We start from the raw sequence: 16698 nt of genomic DNA on the forward strand, positions 1-16698 counted from the left end.
GCCGTGGAGCGGCTGGGCCCGTGAGCCATGGCCTGCGCGCCTGGAGCCTATGCTCCGCAACGGGAGAGGCCACAACAGTGAGAGGTCTGCGTACGGAAAAAAAAAAAAAAAAAAAAAAAACTATATGGGCAAATGTAAGCATACATTAGTACTTAAGTACAAAGTAAAAGAATGAAAAGAATACATACCCAACAATGGTCATTGGTTACCTCTCAGGACGTAAGGTCAGGCCCAGGAAAGGAAGATGGTGGTAAAGCGTAAGGTCCACATTTAAGTCCATATACTTTTATATTATATATATCTTTCACACTAAGGATATATCTTCATTTGACTATTACAGGAAATAAGATACTTTTTAATTAAAATTAAATTAGAATGTTGGTTCATATTTTAAAGTTACCTATACTATCATTTCTTTATTTACTTATTTATGTTGCCTATTTATATGATGGCTTTATTTGTATTTTAGTGTCTCAATGACATTATCAAGGAGCTGGGTTCTTTCTCTCTCGCTGCTCTTCTAGAACATAGATTGGTTGCCACCACCCCAGGTGTCAGCCAACAAAATCCAGTTAAAGAAGGGCTTTTGTCACAATGTCCCCTCCAAAAACTAAATCTTAGCAACCCACCCAGCAGTCCTTTGCCTCATAAACACACACACACACACACACACACACACACACACACACACACACACACACACACACACACACCCCTCACCTCCTGGGTCATAATTTTTCCTAAGTCTGTTCCTAAACCCATTCTTAGCAAGGGAAATTAATGTGATTAAACTTCACCATAGCAAAGAAGGTGGGTACCTGAGAAAAACCTGGGATATTTAAAAAGCAAAATGGGGGTAATGGCTATTACATAAGCAGCCAGCGAGTCCTGGTAATGTGCTGAAAGGGTTCCCTCTTCTCCCAGGGTAAGTACTTTCCCCTTATGATTATTTTAAATTAATTATTCTAAAGTTTGGACCTCAGAGTAAATCTTACAAATACATTTCCCCCAGAAATCAGTTGCCATGCTCTAGCCTGTGTAAGTTGCAATTTGGGGTAACTTATTGAATGCACACGTGTCTAATTAGGGTCTGAGAAGATTCGTTCTGCTCTGCCTGTATCCACAGGTTATGAAGTTTCATAGGGAATTTAATGGATTACCACACTTAATCTTAAAGAGTACATAATTTGCTAAATCATAACATAAACATACAGTTTTAGGAATTTATCTACAGCTTGGAGCCACAGCCCCCTGCTCCCGAAAAAGGAACTATCTAAAAACAGTAGTTGCCTAGCATTGGTACTAGGTGCAGAGAGTGAGTTTAGACCAAGAGAACTAACCCCATGGCCAAGGTTGGCTAAGAATTCCTCCCCCCAGCATGGGTTGCACTCCCCGGAATCAGAGAAAGGCTTGATACAGATAGCACTTTGCCTTGTATAAGATTATGCTACTTTCTTTCTTTTTTTTTTTTTTTTGTGGTACGCGGGCCTCACACTGTTGTGGCCTCTCCCGTTGCGGAGCACAGGCTCCGGACGCGCAGGCTCAGCGGCCATGGCTCACGGGCCCAGCCGCTCCGCGGCACGTGGGATCTTCCCGGACCGGGGCACGAACCCGCGTCCCCTGCATCGGCAGGCGGACGCGCAACCACTGCGCCACCAGGGAAGCCCGTAAGTTGTTTTTTTTTGTTTTTTTTTTTTGTATGCTACTTTCTTCACCAAGTCAAGCCACATATGCCACACAAGTGGGCAAGATTTCAGCTAAAAATTCTAACAACCTGCTAAAGACCAGTTGAGGCAAATGTGAGAGTATAGAACCCCTGGGAGATTCACATATAAAGGGAGTTTGTACCAACTCACAGGTTATTCTTTACGGACATCAGAAGAAAGATGGAGAACAGGGTGGTTCAGAAAGCCTAAATCACCACCCAGACCTTCCTCCTCCATGGAACAAAAGCATTAAGCTGTTGAGGAAAGGGTGGCAAGAACTGCCAAACTTAGAACACAGGCAAAGACCCACTGCAGCAAAGGAAAGGAAGGAGGGCAAAACTCACGCTACTGTTCGGACAGTCTCGGGAAACCATGTGGGCTCAGATCATTAGAAATTCTCTGTTTTTGCAGGCGTGGCAGAATCACTGAGTAACCTCCACCACCGAGCCCCAGGAATACAACAGAAGCCTAAGATTGAGGCTTAAGAAGGAAAACCAGAGAATACCCTTTCGCACCTCCACGGGGCCAGTGAGGACCAATTACAAAGATCAACTGTCTACCACACGGAATGGGACAAGAGCATGCAGAACAGTGATCTCTGAGGTTCTGGCTCACAGGGAAAGCCTAAAGCTGAGGGGGGCCAGGGGCATAAGAACACGGATAAAACCTCTGGTAACCCGTCCCCATCTCAAGCACAAGGCAAAGCTGGAAGAATTCAAAGCTGGTGGTCCACTGAGGGTAACCAGAGCAACAACAAAACGCACACCTAGCTCAACCACAGTTAAGATTTTCTCTTTATCTTTGGTGTTCAGCAGTTTGAATATACTGTACTTGGGTGTGGCGTTCTCTGTAGTTCTTTGGCTTGGTATTGAGGTTCTTCAAATATGTATTTGGTCTTCAGCCTTGGAATTTCCTGTGATAAGAGGGATAAATGTGTCTTTTACTATGTCAGTGAGGTGACTTTTGTAAAGCCCTTAGGTAACTTAGGGATGAGGGCTAGTTGCCAGGGGAACCAACCACGTGATTAGAGGGTTAAAATTTTCAATATCCCCCCACCACCAACAACCTCCGGGAAGGGAACAATGGGCTGGAAGTTGAACCAATGACCAATGACCAATGATTTAATTAATCGTGCCTATGTGCCTCTGCCTATGTAATGAAGCCTCCGTAAACGCCCAGAAGGACACGGTTTGGAGAGCTTCCGTGTTGGTGAACAGGTGGAGATTCTGGGAGAATGGCAGGCCTGGAGAGGTCCTGGGAGCTCCACACCCTTTCCACACGACTTGCCCTCTGCATCTCTTCCATCTGGCTGTTCCCGAGTTACACCCTTTTATAATAAACTGCTCATCTAGTAAGTAAAATGTTTCTCTTAAAATCAATGAGCCACTCTAGCAAATTAATTGAACCCAAGGAGGGGCTCTTGGGAACCCCTGATTTCTAGCCAGTAGGTCAGAAGCACAGATAACCGCCCTGGCTTGCAACTTGCATCTGAAGTGGGCGGGAAGGAGGAAGAGGGAGGGAGAGGAGTCTTTGCTGGGCTGCACCCCGCAGGCCTGCAAGGCCGGTACTTACCCAGCTCTAAGGTGGAAGAAAGAGCCTGGAGTCAGAGACAGAGACATCAGTGGTTTAATGGTTAGAGGGACTTTACACATGTGCAGCAAGGTCCTGGAGCAACATCAGGTGGGCTCATCAGTTACCAGGGAAACTAGCAAAGGGGCACGAGGCCCCTGCTGGCCCCTTTGATAAGCTAACAGGTGGAGATGTTCTGATCTAAAGATTAGAACAATCACTAGCTGGGGCAGGGGTAAGTATAGGCAGGTTGGTCACGTGAGTAGAGTGTAGGTGAAGCAGGGGTTGTACAGAGAGCAAGACAACAGCCACCTTGGAAGGCCTGATCAGACAGTCTTGTAGGACTGAACACTTAACTTGTGGAATCTGACGTAGTCTCCAAGTAGCTGAATTGAGCTGAATTGTAAGACACGCAGCTGGTGTCCCAAGAATTGCCGGTTGGTGTGGGGAACATCCCCCCACACACGTGGCATTGGTACCGGAACCTGTTTTGAGAGCAAGTGAAATCATCCAAGGCGTCTGCACAAAGGACCTCCTTGATGCAGAAAGAGGGCATCTTGACAACTTCCCTGAGGCTGTGTGAAAGAATATTATCAAGCCTCCGTTGTGAGTGAAAATGCAGCTCTTTAAGAGAGATGTGTGGTTATTTAAATGTCACGGCTGCTCACTGGTGAGCCAAACCCCAAATCTGGCCCAAGCCATCCTTCCTTTGCCTCAAAAATAATGAAGTGGGGTGCCTTGAGTTAGGGTCAGTATTCCTCAGGGGGCCCATTATTCTCTACTCACCCCCTGTATTGCCTGTCTAGCCTCTTAACCACCCACAGACTCACAGTAATGCACACAAGCCTGCTGCACCGATACGGAGGCCCCAAACCTCAGTTTCAAAAGGAACAAACATTAGACCAGCATGGAATAATTTTTTATTGGCTTGTTGGCGGATTTCTTTGGGCTCATCCTTGTTTTTCAGCAACTTCTTTCAACCTGGCTTATAATTATGCAACTACAGTACCTGCTAGAATCAATCAGCCTTCCAAACCCAAACACGTTCACCCTTATCCAAATGTAATTTATCTGAAACGCCAGGTTGGTGTGAGCATTACGCATTACAGCATAGGCTTCTATTTCCTTCTTAAATAATGAAACACCCTAATGGAAAACATTCCCTCTAAATAAATTTTAATGAGCACTTATTTCCCAAACTGTCCTTTCTCTGTATGGCAGAAATTTAATATGAACCTGAATTATCAGGGGCATTTTGTGATAATGGGCTTTGGGAATAAATCATGCAAAGATGACTTATTTTCCTATATCTTCCTGAACTGCAAGTGCTGCGGTAACAACTTCCTGTCAAATACAAAGTCAGTACCAATGTCTTAACTTGCATCCCTACGGGGAAATGTCACATCAGAAATCATGTCAAGGTGTAAGATATTACTGAAGATTGAAGGCAACAAAAAGCCTAATTGTTATAGAAGGCATATATCCCAGACTTTGCCACTACAAATGAAAATGCTTGGGTCTGCTACGTTTTTGTTGCTGTTGTTCCATGCACTGAATTGTTTTTCTGAGGAAAGAAAGCAAATAGGAAATACCACCCTGTATCCCGGGCAGGCTAGGAACTTGGGCCTGATTGTGCTAAGCAAGGATGAGAGCAGGGTCAGACGCAGAATTTGGAGAAGTGCCTTCCAGAGAAGAGCTCCAGCATCAGCAAGGATTATGAGTCTACGGAGTAGGGAGCCAGATTTGAGGGTGCCCCCTTAGATTCCAGAATGCACACCGTTCATTACTCTTCCAGGCTTTCTCTCCATCTGAAATACTGCCAAAGGGAGCCATTGCCATTTCTGAATCGCTTTTATAATAGAAATGACACTGAGAGGAATCATTTATTCACTTATAAAAAACTTGTATTGCACACCTACTAGAAGCTTCAGAATACTAAAAAAACGACAATAAAAGAGAGAGCTTCCATTTTCTTTTTTATTATTGAAGTCTAATTGCCATATAACATTGTATCAGTTTCAGGTGTACAACATAATAATTCAACATTTGTATACATGGCAAAATGATCACCTCCATAAATATGGCTAACATGGAGAGTTTCTATTTTCAAAGAGCTCTGTTCTGGGCTGGGGAGCTCACAGTGAAGTCAAAAACACCTCAGTGAGTATCAGTCAGATTCCTTTTCTTAAACCGGAAAAGTGTCAGCTCAATGGGCACCCCCAGGGGACAACGGGGCACAAAAATCCCACTCTTCCTGTTCCCAGGAGGCTTTGGGCATGGAGGGAAGCGTGGACTCCAGATGCTGAGGGCTGCATCACCCACCAGCCTCCATCCACAAGGTCAATGAACACCCTGAACACGCTGCATCCTTATCAGTAAAATGGGAAAAAACGCCCATCTCATACGGCAGTTGTGAGGTGCTGACAGATAGTAAACATTTAAGGAATGTTCTAACCTCCTCTCCCATAAGCACTCTCCTGTCACCTCTTCCCGCCACCGCATCATAGGACTCCGCCTATCCCCCAATCTCCTGGCAGTTTTATCCAGGGCCAGCTCTGTCCACAGAGATGATCAAATGATTAGACTATGGAATCTCAAAGATGATATGGGAAGTGGAATTATTTAGTCCATGGAGAGAGAAGGTGGACAAAATACTATACAATGTGATTAAGATGATTTTGTAATCAATAATGGTAATATGCCCCCTCTTACTTTACTACCCGAATCATTAATCCTACTTAAAAAAACATAAAAATAACATTTAAAAGTCACGAAGCACTTTCATATTTACTTTATCATTTGATTTTCAGAACAATCTGGTATTATCAGCAGGACAGAAATTTTACTAATGATTTTTAAAATGAGGAAACTGGGGCTCTGAGGATCTCTATGGCTTGACCCAGTCATACAGAACATTGACGGAAAAAAAGGACTCATGTAAACCTTTGCTTCCAAATCCTATCTCCTTGTAGCCTGTCATACTGCTTGAATAAATATCTCTAAAAGAGGACCAGCCTTGACTTTTATGCCATACCAGTAGGCCTACTCAACAGCTCAATTTGAATGTCATATTGGTAACTCAAGCTACGTCCAAAACTTTATTCTTGAACTCACCACACACCTTCACTCCTTCAAAGCTTCCTGTCTTCATGCAGGTGCCGCCAGTCACCCAAGTGTTCATGCCAGAAGCCCTGAGGTTACCCCTGACACCTCACCTTCATCCAACTCTTAAATATCTCCTGAATCTGACGCCACCATCCTAGACAAGCCACAATGATCTCTTCCTTCTCACTGCCATGCCCCCTGGAATTCATTCTTGCCCCCCTCTAATCTGATCCCCCAGACACCACCGAAGTCACCTTTTAAAGCCTGATGTGAAGCCATCCCTTCCCTGCCGAAGTCCTCCCTCTTAGTCGTCTCAGAGCATAGCCAGGTCCTTCATGAGTTGACCACTGCCAACTGCTTTGATCGCATGTGCTTGCACTCTCCCTACAACACCAACCCAGGACTCTTTCAGGTCCAGGCAGCACATCTTGCCCACCTCTGGACCTTTCCATAGGGCACTCTCTCTGGGTGGTGGGTCCTTGCTGCCCACAACACCTGTTTCCCTCCTACTCTCCCGTCTCCTACTTTACGTACCCGAATCATTAATCCTACTAAAAAAAAAAAATAAAAATAACATTTATAAAACATTTAAAAGTTACGAAGCACTTTCATATTTACTTTATCATTTGATTTTCAGAACAATCTGGTATTATCAGCAGGACAGAAATTTTACTAATGATTTTTAAAATGAGGAAACTGGGGCTCTGAGGATCTCTATGGCTTGACCCAGTCATACAGAACATTGACGGAAAAAAAGGACTCATGTAAACCTTTGCTTCCAACTGGGGCTCTGAGGATCTATATGGCTTGATCCAGTCATACAGAACATTGACGGAAAAACAGGACTCACGTAAACCTTTGCTTCCAAATCCTATCTCCTTGTAGCCCGTCATACTGCTTGAATAAATATCTCTAAAAGAGGACCAGCCTTGACTTTTATGCCATACCAGTAGGCCTACTCAACAGCTCAATTTGAATGTCATATTGGTAACTCAAGCTACGTCCAAAACTTTATTCTTGAACTCACCACACACCTTCACTCCTTCAAAGCTTCCTGTCTTCATGCAGGTGCCGCCAGTCACCCAAGTGTTCATGCCAGAAGCCCTGAGGTTACCCCTGACACCTCACCTTCATCCAACTCTTAAATATCTCCTGAATCTGACGCCACCATCCTAGACAAGCCACAATGATCTCTTCCTTCTCACTGCCATGCCCCCTGGAATTCATTCTTGCCCCCCTCTAATCTGATCCCCCAGACACCACCGAAGTCACCTTTTAAAGCCTGGAGGTGAAGCCATCCCTTCCCTGCCGAAGTCCTCCCTCTTAGTCGTCTCAGAGCATAGCCAGGTCCTTCATGAGTTGACCACTGCCAACTGCTTTGATCGCATGTGCTTGCACTCTCCCTACAACACCAACCCAGGACTCTTTCAGGTCCAGGCAGCACATCTTGCCCACCTCTGGACCTTTCCATAGGGCACTCTCTCTGGGTGGTGGGTCCTTGCTGCCCACAACACCTGTTTCCCTCCTACTCTCCCGTGTGTACTCTTCTAAATGCTTTCTCTTCCTGATTTTTTTCCTCAGCTCCTCTTTTACTCCAGATGGTAGGAAGAACAATGGCCTCTCCACTGATGTCTATGTCTGCATCCTAATTCCTGAAAGCTGTGAATATGTTACAGGGCAGAAGAGATTTTGAGATGCAATTAAGTTACAAATCTTGATATGGGAAGATTATTCCACCTCTTAAATATCTCCTGAATCTGACGCCACCATCCTAGACAAGCCACAATGATCTCTTCCTTCTCGCTGCCATGCCCCCTGGAATTCATTCTTGCCCCCCTCTAATCTGATCCCCCAGACACCACCGAAGTCACCTTTTAAAGCCTGGAGGTGAAGCCATCCCTTCCCTGCCGAAGTCCTCCCTCTTAGTCGTCTCAGAGCATAGCCAGGTCCTTCATGAGTTGACCACTGCCAACTGCTTTGATCGCATGTGCTTGCACTCTCCCTACAACACCAACCCAGGACTCTTTCAGGTCCAGGCAGCACATCTCTGCCCACCTCTGGACCTTTCCATAGGGCACTCTCTCTGGGTGGTGGGTCCTTGCTGCCCACAACACCTGTTTCCCTCCTACTCTCCCGTGCGTATTCTTCTAAATGCTTTCTCTTCCTGATTTTTTTCCTCAGCTCCTCTTTTACTCCAGATGGTAGGAAGAACAATGGCCTCTCCACTGATGTCTATGTCTGCATCCTAATTCCTGAAAGCTGTGAATATGTTACAGGGCAGAAGAGATTTTGAGATGCAATTAAGTTACAAATCTTGATATGGGAAGATTATCCTGGCTTATCTAACTGGTCCCAAAGAATTCACAAGGGTCGTGATCCAGGAAAGTAGAAGGCAGGGGAGTCAGAGAAGGAGATATGATGGTAAAAGTGGTGGTTGGAGTGATGTAATTACTGGCTGGGAGTCCAAACCAAGGAATGTGGGCAACCTCTAGAAGATGGAAAAGGTAAGGAAATAGATTCTCCACTCCAGCCTCCAGGAGAAACACAGCCCTTCCAACATCTTGATTTTAGCCCTGTAAGACCCAGTTCAGACTTCCGACCTTCAGAACCTTAAGATTTTTTTTTAAGCTTCCACGCATATTTTGTCATAGCAGCAACAAGAAACTAATACCCCTCAACTCCTACATCCCAGGTCCTCTTAGGCCCCCTCGTCTTGTGTTTGCATATCATTCTATACTTCTCTTAACTGCAGGTAGTTCTCTTGCAAACAATTTATATGGAATATTTTGTTTAATGTCTCTTCTCCCGGCCAGAGAGGGTGGCATTCCTCACATAACCTGATTTGGCCGCCACTGATTCCCCAGCGTCCAGCCCAGGACCTGGCCTAAGAAGTAATTCACGGATTCAAAGAGCAGAAGTCCAAGAGCATTGCTGTGGCAGGGGAAGCAGCATGCATCAATATAATAATGAAAATAAATTGGATATTTTCAAAGAAAGCGGCAACTGACAGGCAGCGTGTGTTGATAAGGTGGAGAAGGACTGTCTCCCAGGGCTGGCTCACTACCTTTCTAAGTTGACACAGGAGTGGATGCTGCTTGCAGGGGTGGTACAACCTCTCCAGTGAGCTTCTGAGTTTGCATCCCAAGGGACTGAGTGGTCAGGTGCCTCTGAGCGACAGAGGACATGGCATTCTAGGTCCCTCTACTCTGAAAGGGAGTCCTCCACCAGGAAGAAGGGAACCTGGGGCAAGGCTTGGTTTCCACCTGCTCTGGAGTGCAGAGTTATGGGAAACCAGCAGCGTATGTTACAGGGCAGAAGAGATTTTGAGATGCAATTAAGTTACAAATCTTGATATGGGAAGATTATCCTGGCTTATCTAACTGGTCCCAAAGAATTCACAAGGGTCGTGATCCAGGAAAGTAGAAGGCAGGGGAGTCAGAGAAGGAGATATGACGGTAAAAGTGGTGGTTGGAGTGATGTAATTACTGGCTGGGAGTCACAAACCAAGGAATGTGGGCAACCTCTAGAAGATGGAAAAGGTAAGGAAATAGATTCTCCACTCCAGCCTCCAGGAGAAACACAGCCCTTCCAACATCTTGATTTTAGCCCTGTAAGACCCAGTTCAGACTTCCGACCTTCAGAACCTTAAGATTTTTTTTAAGCTTCCACGCATATTTTGTCATAGCAGCAACAAGAAACTAATACCCCTCAACTCCTACATCCCAGGTCCTCTTAGGCCCCCTCGTCTTGTGTTTGCATAGCATTCTATACTTCTCTTAACTGCAGGTAGTTCTCTTGCAAACAATTTATATGGAATATTTTGTTTAATGTCTCTTCTCCCGGCCAGAGAGGGTGGCATTCCTCACATAACCTGATTTGGCCGCCACTGATTCCCCAGCGTCCAGCCCAGGACCTGGCCTAAGAAGTAATTCACGGATTCAAAGAGCAGAAGTCCAAGAGCATTGCTGTGGCAGGGGAAGCAGCATGCATCAATATAATAATGAAAATAAATTGGATATTTTCAAAGAAAGCGGCAACTGACAGGCAGCGTGTGTTGATAAGGTGGAGAAGGACTGTCTCCCAGGGCTGGCTCACTACCTTTCTAAGTTGACACAGGAGTGGATGCTGCTTGCAGGGGTGGTACAACCTCTCCAGTGAGCTTCTGAGTTTGCATCCCAAGGGACTGAGTGGTCAGGTGCCTCTGAGCGACAGAGGACATGGCATTCTAGGTCCCTCTACTCTGAAAGGGAGTCCTCCACCAGGAAGAAGGGAACCTGGGGCAAGGCTTGGTTTCCACCTGCTCTGGAGTGCAGAGTTATGGGAAACCAGCAGCGTCACCGGGCGGGAAAAGAGGAGTAATTTATTTATTTATTTTGGCTGTGTTGGGTCTTCGTTGCTGTGCGAGGGCTTTCTCTAGTTGCGGCGAGCGGGGGCCCCTCTTCATCGCGGTGCACGGGCCTCTCACCGTCGCGGCCTCTCTTGTTGAGGAGCACACGCTCCAGACGCGCAGGCTCAGTAGTTGTGGCTCACGGGCCTAGTTGCTCCGCGGCATGTGGGATCCTCCCAGACCGGGGCTCGAACCCGTGTCCCCTGCATTAGCAGGCAGATTCTTAACCACTGCGCCACCAGGGAAGCCCAAAGAGGAGTAATTTTAAGTGCCTAACATGTACTCACATTTTACTCCCAAGTGGTAAAACACACACACACACACACACACACACACACACACACACACGCCCCTCCCACGAGCAAGCTTATTTAGGATGTTTTAGACAATAAGACTTCCCCGTGAGGAAGAACTCCAGTGCGGGGCTTGAGATGATCCCTTCTGAAGTTACACGCATCAGATCCTGGCTCCCTCATTTATAGTGAACGGACCAGAGTTGAATCCCTAAATCTCTCATTTTCCTCATCTGCAAAAGGACTTTGTAATGCTCACCTCGTCAGACTGTTCCCACATTCTGAGGATTAAACAAGAACATGCCGGTGAGATGCCTGGAGCACATCACGTGCTCAGTAATGGTAGGAATTGTTATCATTATTCCGTGGGGCAGGAGAGATGGACGATGACGTTTACTGGTGCTTTTTAGAAGCTGTGCACTGTCTCTGGAGCCTTCACAATCACGATCTCGTTGTATCCACACCACACCCGTGTGGCCGAGAGAATCGTGCCCACCTTGCAGGTGAGGAATCTGGCTCACAGAGGTGGTGTGATGTGCCCAGAGCCAGACAGAGTGTAAATGGCAGAATGTTTGATCTGGTTCTAGAACCAGACTGGCCTGGCTGGAGGTGGGCTTGGCTGTTCTTTTACTGGGGAAAAGAACAGTCAATAGCTCTGTAGGAACACTGCTGGAGAGAATCCTGATGTGAGCATAACATTTCTGGGAAAAGGAAATTGGCAAACCTTACTGTCAACCTCAGAAGGGGATCGACAGGAGGAAAGTACTCTGGGAAAGCATTTAAAAAAAAAAATCTTCTTTGAAACAGAGCTGATCTCACTAGACAAACAGAGAGGCAAATTCATGCAATTATCTATGCATACACCCCTGTCATCTTCTCTCTTGGTAGACAGTATACTTTATTTCTTAAGTAAAGGGGAAAAAAAAGAGATGTTGTTATTCACACATTAGCAGGCTGAAAAATCTCTCTCCCCCTGCTTCCCTGTTGTCATACGCACATGTTAGGATGAATCTGGGGAGTAGGTCAATTAAGGCATCTGTAAAAAACTAGTAAAAGACATGTTTCTCGGTGTTTGCTAGTGGGAAGAATACCATCAATTGCTTCTGGATTTGGGGGAGAAGGAAACTAAGGGTCTCTCCCTCAGTGGAAGTGAACTCTTTGCTCCTACCATATGTGCCTGGAAAGTAGGAGCATTAACTCACGGGGGCAGACATGCATCGACCTGACTTCCCACGGCTCGCACGCCTACCGCCTGGGCAACCGGCTCCTCCTCCGAAGGCCCATCTGGGTTCCGTATCCCCAAGGAGGTGAAGGCTAGCCCTCCCTGTCTGCTTGCTAAGCCTCTCGGGGGACTGATGGGGTGAGTGTGTGTTGTGGGGCTAGAAGGGTCCAGGCATCTGCTGGCCAGATGGCACGGTCCTGGATTTCACGTGACTGTGTCTGCCCACCGCAAACTGGGCTAAGAACACACATTCGCTCACAGTCCTGAACTCTGTTGCCTTCCAGTACCCCCTCTGGTGGAGCCCCAGAGAGGTGAGCACCCTTCTTCCAAATTCACAGAAGCCCTTAGACATACTTCTGGCTATGTTTGCAACTGTACGAAAACAGACTTTTGTACATTCAGAAAAATTAACCCACTGGGATACTCAGTCCTGGGGCTCCTCAGGGAACCCAATGGGAATCAGAGTGGCTCGCCGATTCTGTGGTCCCCCAATTTCCTCCTTTGCCAGGCCTGTCCCACAGGTGCGCTGAGCCCAGAAGACATTGTGAGCACTGGTCTATGCCTTCCCTCCATGGAGACACAGGGCACAGCTGGATCACGAGGCCAGAGAGAAAGGACTTATGTGAAGCCATCCTGGTGACCCAGGGGAAGGATCAAAAACCAAAATCTACCATGGGAAGCAGTGAAGCAAAGGGTAAAAAAAAGTAAGTGATAAACCAATTGTACAGTAGACTCTCATTGTTATTGAAACAATAAACTGTATAAATGTTATATTCACATATCTTGAAAAAACACCATAAAGAAATATAGCAAAATACAAAATTCTGAACTTCTTCCCCCCCACCCCCTACTGCTAGGAAAACAGGTGACATTTATTTATTTATTTACATCTGTATGTATTGTATGTATGTATTTATTGTTTGTGACACAGACCTATTCTTTCCCCAAATTTTCTACATTAAGCATGTACTTTTGTCATAATGAGAAGAAAGCTACTGTTTAAAAAAATTACAAATGATCCACACCGGCCTATGAGTTTGAAGGGAACCATTGATGGAGACAAACAGAGTCATTCTCCGAGCTTCCCTGTAACCAAGAAAATGAAGGTTTAAAATGCTCACATCAGCAAACATGTAGTCATTAGGCTATAAAATTTTTAAAGACGTGGATGTAAGTGACCACCTTTGTACACAGAGCAGACTAAGCAGAGGCAGCTTCCTCTTACCCCTGACCTAGTTCCTCACCCTCACGGGGCAGGGCGGCTCTCCTTTGACCATCCCCATCCTCACCTGGAGGTTCACGGGCCAGGAAGCGACACACCAAGGTCGACAGCAAAGAAGTGAGATGGGTCTGATGCAAGACAAAGCTCAGGGCTACAGTGTGGAGAAAGCAAACGAGACTGCAATCCCAGCTCAGCAAGCACCGAGCTGGCAATCTTTGGACACGTTATTGATTGTCTCCTGGACAGATGTTCCTCATTGGTACCAGGGTCCTCTCTTTTGTCTGCAAGTAACTTCTGTGGAAGTTTCACAGAACACTGATTACTCCTCAGAACAGGAACTGGGAAAAACGACAAATGTGAATCAGAAAAACAAACCAACCATCTCAGCTCAGTAAACATGGAACGGAAATAAAGTGTGTCTACCTTTACTTTTGCTTAAAATGAAAGAAAACCAGGACACCTGGCCCTCACACACGCCTCAGATACAATGGTACAATTGTACGATAATTATACAAGTGATTTGATGTTTCAAAGTAAGGCCGGAATGCCAGAATCTTCTAAGCCTCTATTGTCCAATATGGTAGCCACTAACCACTTGTGGCTATTAAACTGTGCCTAGCCCAAACTGAGGGGTGCGGTAAGCATGACATACACCCTAGATTTCAAAAATTTACCATGAAGAAATGGTAACGTATCTCACTCATATTTTGCATTAATTATACAATGACCTCAAAATATTTTGATGGAAGAAATCAAATTATTAATTTCACCTGTTACTTTTTACTTTTCTTTTAGTGTATCTTATAAGATAATTTAGAATTACTTACATGGCCGGCACTCTATTTCTACCAGACAGTGCTGATCTAGATGAAAGATTTTCTTTCTGGGGCTAGGTCCTACCTGCATGCCCTTCCAGCCACCACGTGGCATGATGAGAGAACTATATGAAGGGCGTTGTACGGGGTTATGGCGGCTGTGATCTGAGCCACTGTTTCTTCTTCCCTCCTTCTTCCTCTTTCCTCTTTTTCCCTTTTTTGTAAAATCATCTATGCCACTGGCCTGCCATTGCTAAGCTCTAATAGGAGTGAGGTGTCAGTCTGATAATTAGCTGCCATTATACGTCACTCATCATTAGCAACTGATTTACTGGGAAAGCTCCACTCCAGGTAAAATCATTACCTGCCAGCGTGATGTCTCTTGTAGAGACAGGTCTTGCCTGCCCAGAATACTTCCAATGTTCTTTAAGTAACAGCGCTCCGATTTTTCCTTGCAAAACTGATCAATGCCTTCCGTTGTGTCAATCATAGGGCCCTACACTCTTCCCCTCCTCACTGGACATTCAGGACAATTTGACTCCATTTCCCAGAACTTGAATCTCAAGAGAAATGACTCACCACGGGAATGAAGGTGGATCTAAGCCATTGCTATATATTCTCATTTGTCTCCAAAGAAGAATGACCAATCGCACTTGCTACTGGATTCTTAGAGCTGCCTTGATACTGTGCCTGACTGATTTTCAATTCTCCCTTCCATCTGATGAGCTAACCAGTCATCTTCCTGGTTATAACTGGTTATAACCTCGTTATAACGAAATAACTTCCTTTTGCATGTAAGCTACGGGGAGTCATTTTCCATTCGTAGCGGCCACAGCCCTCTATGTCACCATTCTGATTCAGCAACTGTAAAACGTATTTAGGGATCTGGCTGCAAATATTAGTATCAACAGTAGAAGCACAGAATAAAGAGATAAAATGGTTGAAGTTCAGCCATCAGCTTTGTCTTTGTAAGAAACTACAACTGGTGACAACAGAGGGAACCTCCTGTAGAGCACAGGGAACCCTACTTAATGCCCTGTGGTGTCCTAAAGGGACAGGATATATGTATAAGTATGGCTGATTCCTTTTGCTGTGCAGTCGAAGCTTACACAACATTGTAAAGCAACTCTACTCCAATCAAAGTTAATTTTTAAAAAAAGAAACTACAATTGGGGAATTCCCTGGCAGTCCAGTGGTCAGGACTCTGCGCTTTCACTGCTGAGGGCCGGCCTGTGTTTGATCCCTGGTCAGGGAACTAAGATCCTGCAAGCCTCAGTGGTGTGGCAAAAAAAAGAAAAAAAAAAAAAAAAAGAAACAACTACAATTGACCTGGTTCCCAGCTAGCTCAGTTAAACACAGAGCTGAAATTTACCACTGCCTTGACGATCTTACCTCCATGCCAGAGGGCTAAGCTCTGGGAAAAAGGAGTTAAGAGGAAGCAGATGGCCTGGATTTCCCTAAGCTTTCACTTTTTAAACACTACTACAGTGAGTTCTCACTCAACCTGTCCCATAGGAAATCAAGTTTTGATGTTGTGTCTAATATCTCTGAGTTATCTTCAAAGTACACCTTAAATTTTGTCCTCAAAGATGCATCTATTCTCAGCTACATGTAAAAGAATGAAATTAGAACACTCCCTAACACCATACAGAAAAATAAACTCCCAACGTATTAAAGACCCAAATGTAAGGCCAGACACTGTAAAACTCTTAGAGGAAAACATAGGCAGAACACTATGACATAAATCACAGCAAGATCCTTTTGACCCACCTCCTAGAGAAATGGAAATAAAAACAAAATAAACAAATGGGACCTAATGGAACTTAAAAGCTTTTGCACAGCAAAGGAAACCATAAACAAGATGAAAAGACAACCCTCAGAATGGGATAAAATATTTGCAATCAAAAAAACAAACAACCCAATCCAAAAACGGGCAGAAGACCTAAATAGACATCTCTGCAAAGAAGACACACAGATTGCCAACAAACACATGAAAGGATGCTCAACATCACTATTAGAGAAATGCAAATCAAAACTACCGTGAGGTATCACCTCACACCAGTCAGAATGGTCATCACTGAAAAAATCTACAAACAATAAATGCTGGAGGAGGTGTGGAGAAAAGGGAACCCTCTTGTACTGTTGGTGGGAATGTAAATTGATACGGCCACTATGGAGAACAGGATGGAGGTTCCTCAAAAAACTAAAAATAGAACTACCATACCACCCAGCCATCCCACTACTGGGCATATACCCTGAGAAAACCATAATTCAAAAAGAGTCATGGGGGCTTCCCTGGTGGCTCAGTGGTTGAGAGTCCGCCTGCCGATGCACGGGACATGGGTTCGTGCCCCGGTCTGGGAAGATCCCACATGCCGC

At 45.3% G+C, this 16698-nt stretch overlaps 1 long non-coding RNA gene across 7 annotated transcripts in view; it reads right to left on the minus strand.

Annotated features, from left to right (window-relative positions):
• The window catches only part of LOC102987758 (uncharacterized), a 97289-nt gene that overhangs the window by 25268 nt on the left and 55323 nt on the right, over positions 1–16698 (minus strand). For 6 of the 7 annotated variants that reach the window (XR_008615502.1, XR_008615499.1, XR_008615500.1 and 3 more), the window contains one exon: positions 405–2619. This is a non-coding gene — a long non-coding RNA (uncharacterized lncRNA). Of the gene's footprint in view, positions 1–404; positions 2620–16698 lie in introns of those variants that run through there. The other variant, XR_008615497.1, reaches the window with a different exon arrangement.

This window comes from Physeter macrocephalus, chromosome 17 (genome assembly GCF_002837175.3).
Source record: "Physeter macrocephalus isolate SW-GA chromosome 17, ASM283717v5, whole genome shotgun sequence".
NCBI classification, from domain to species: domain Eukaryota; kingdom Metazoa; phylum Chordata; class Mammalia; order Artiodactyla; family Physeteridae; genus Physeter; species Physeter macrocephalus.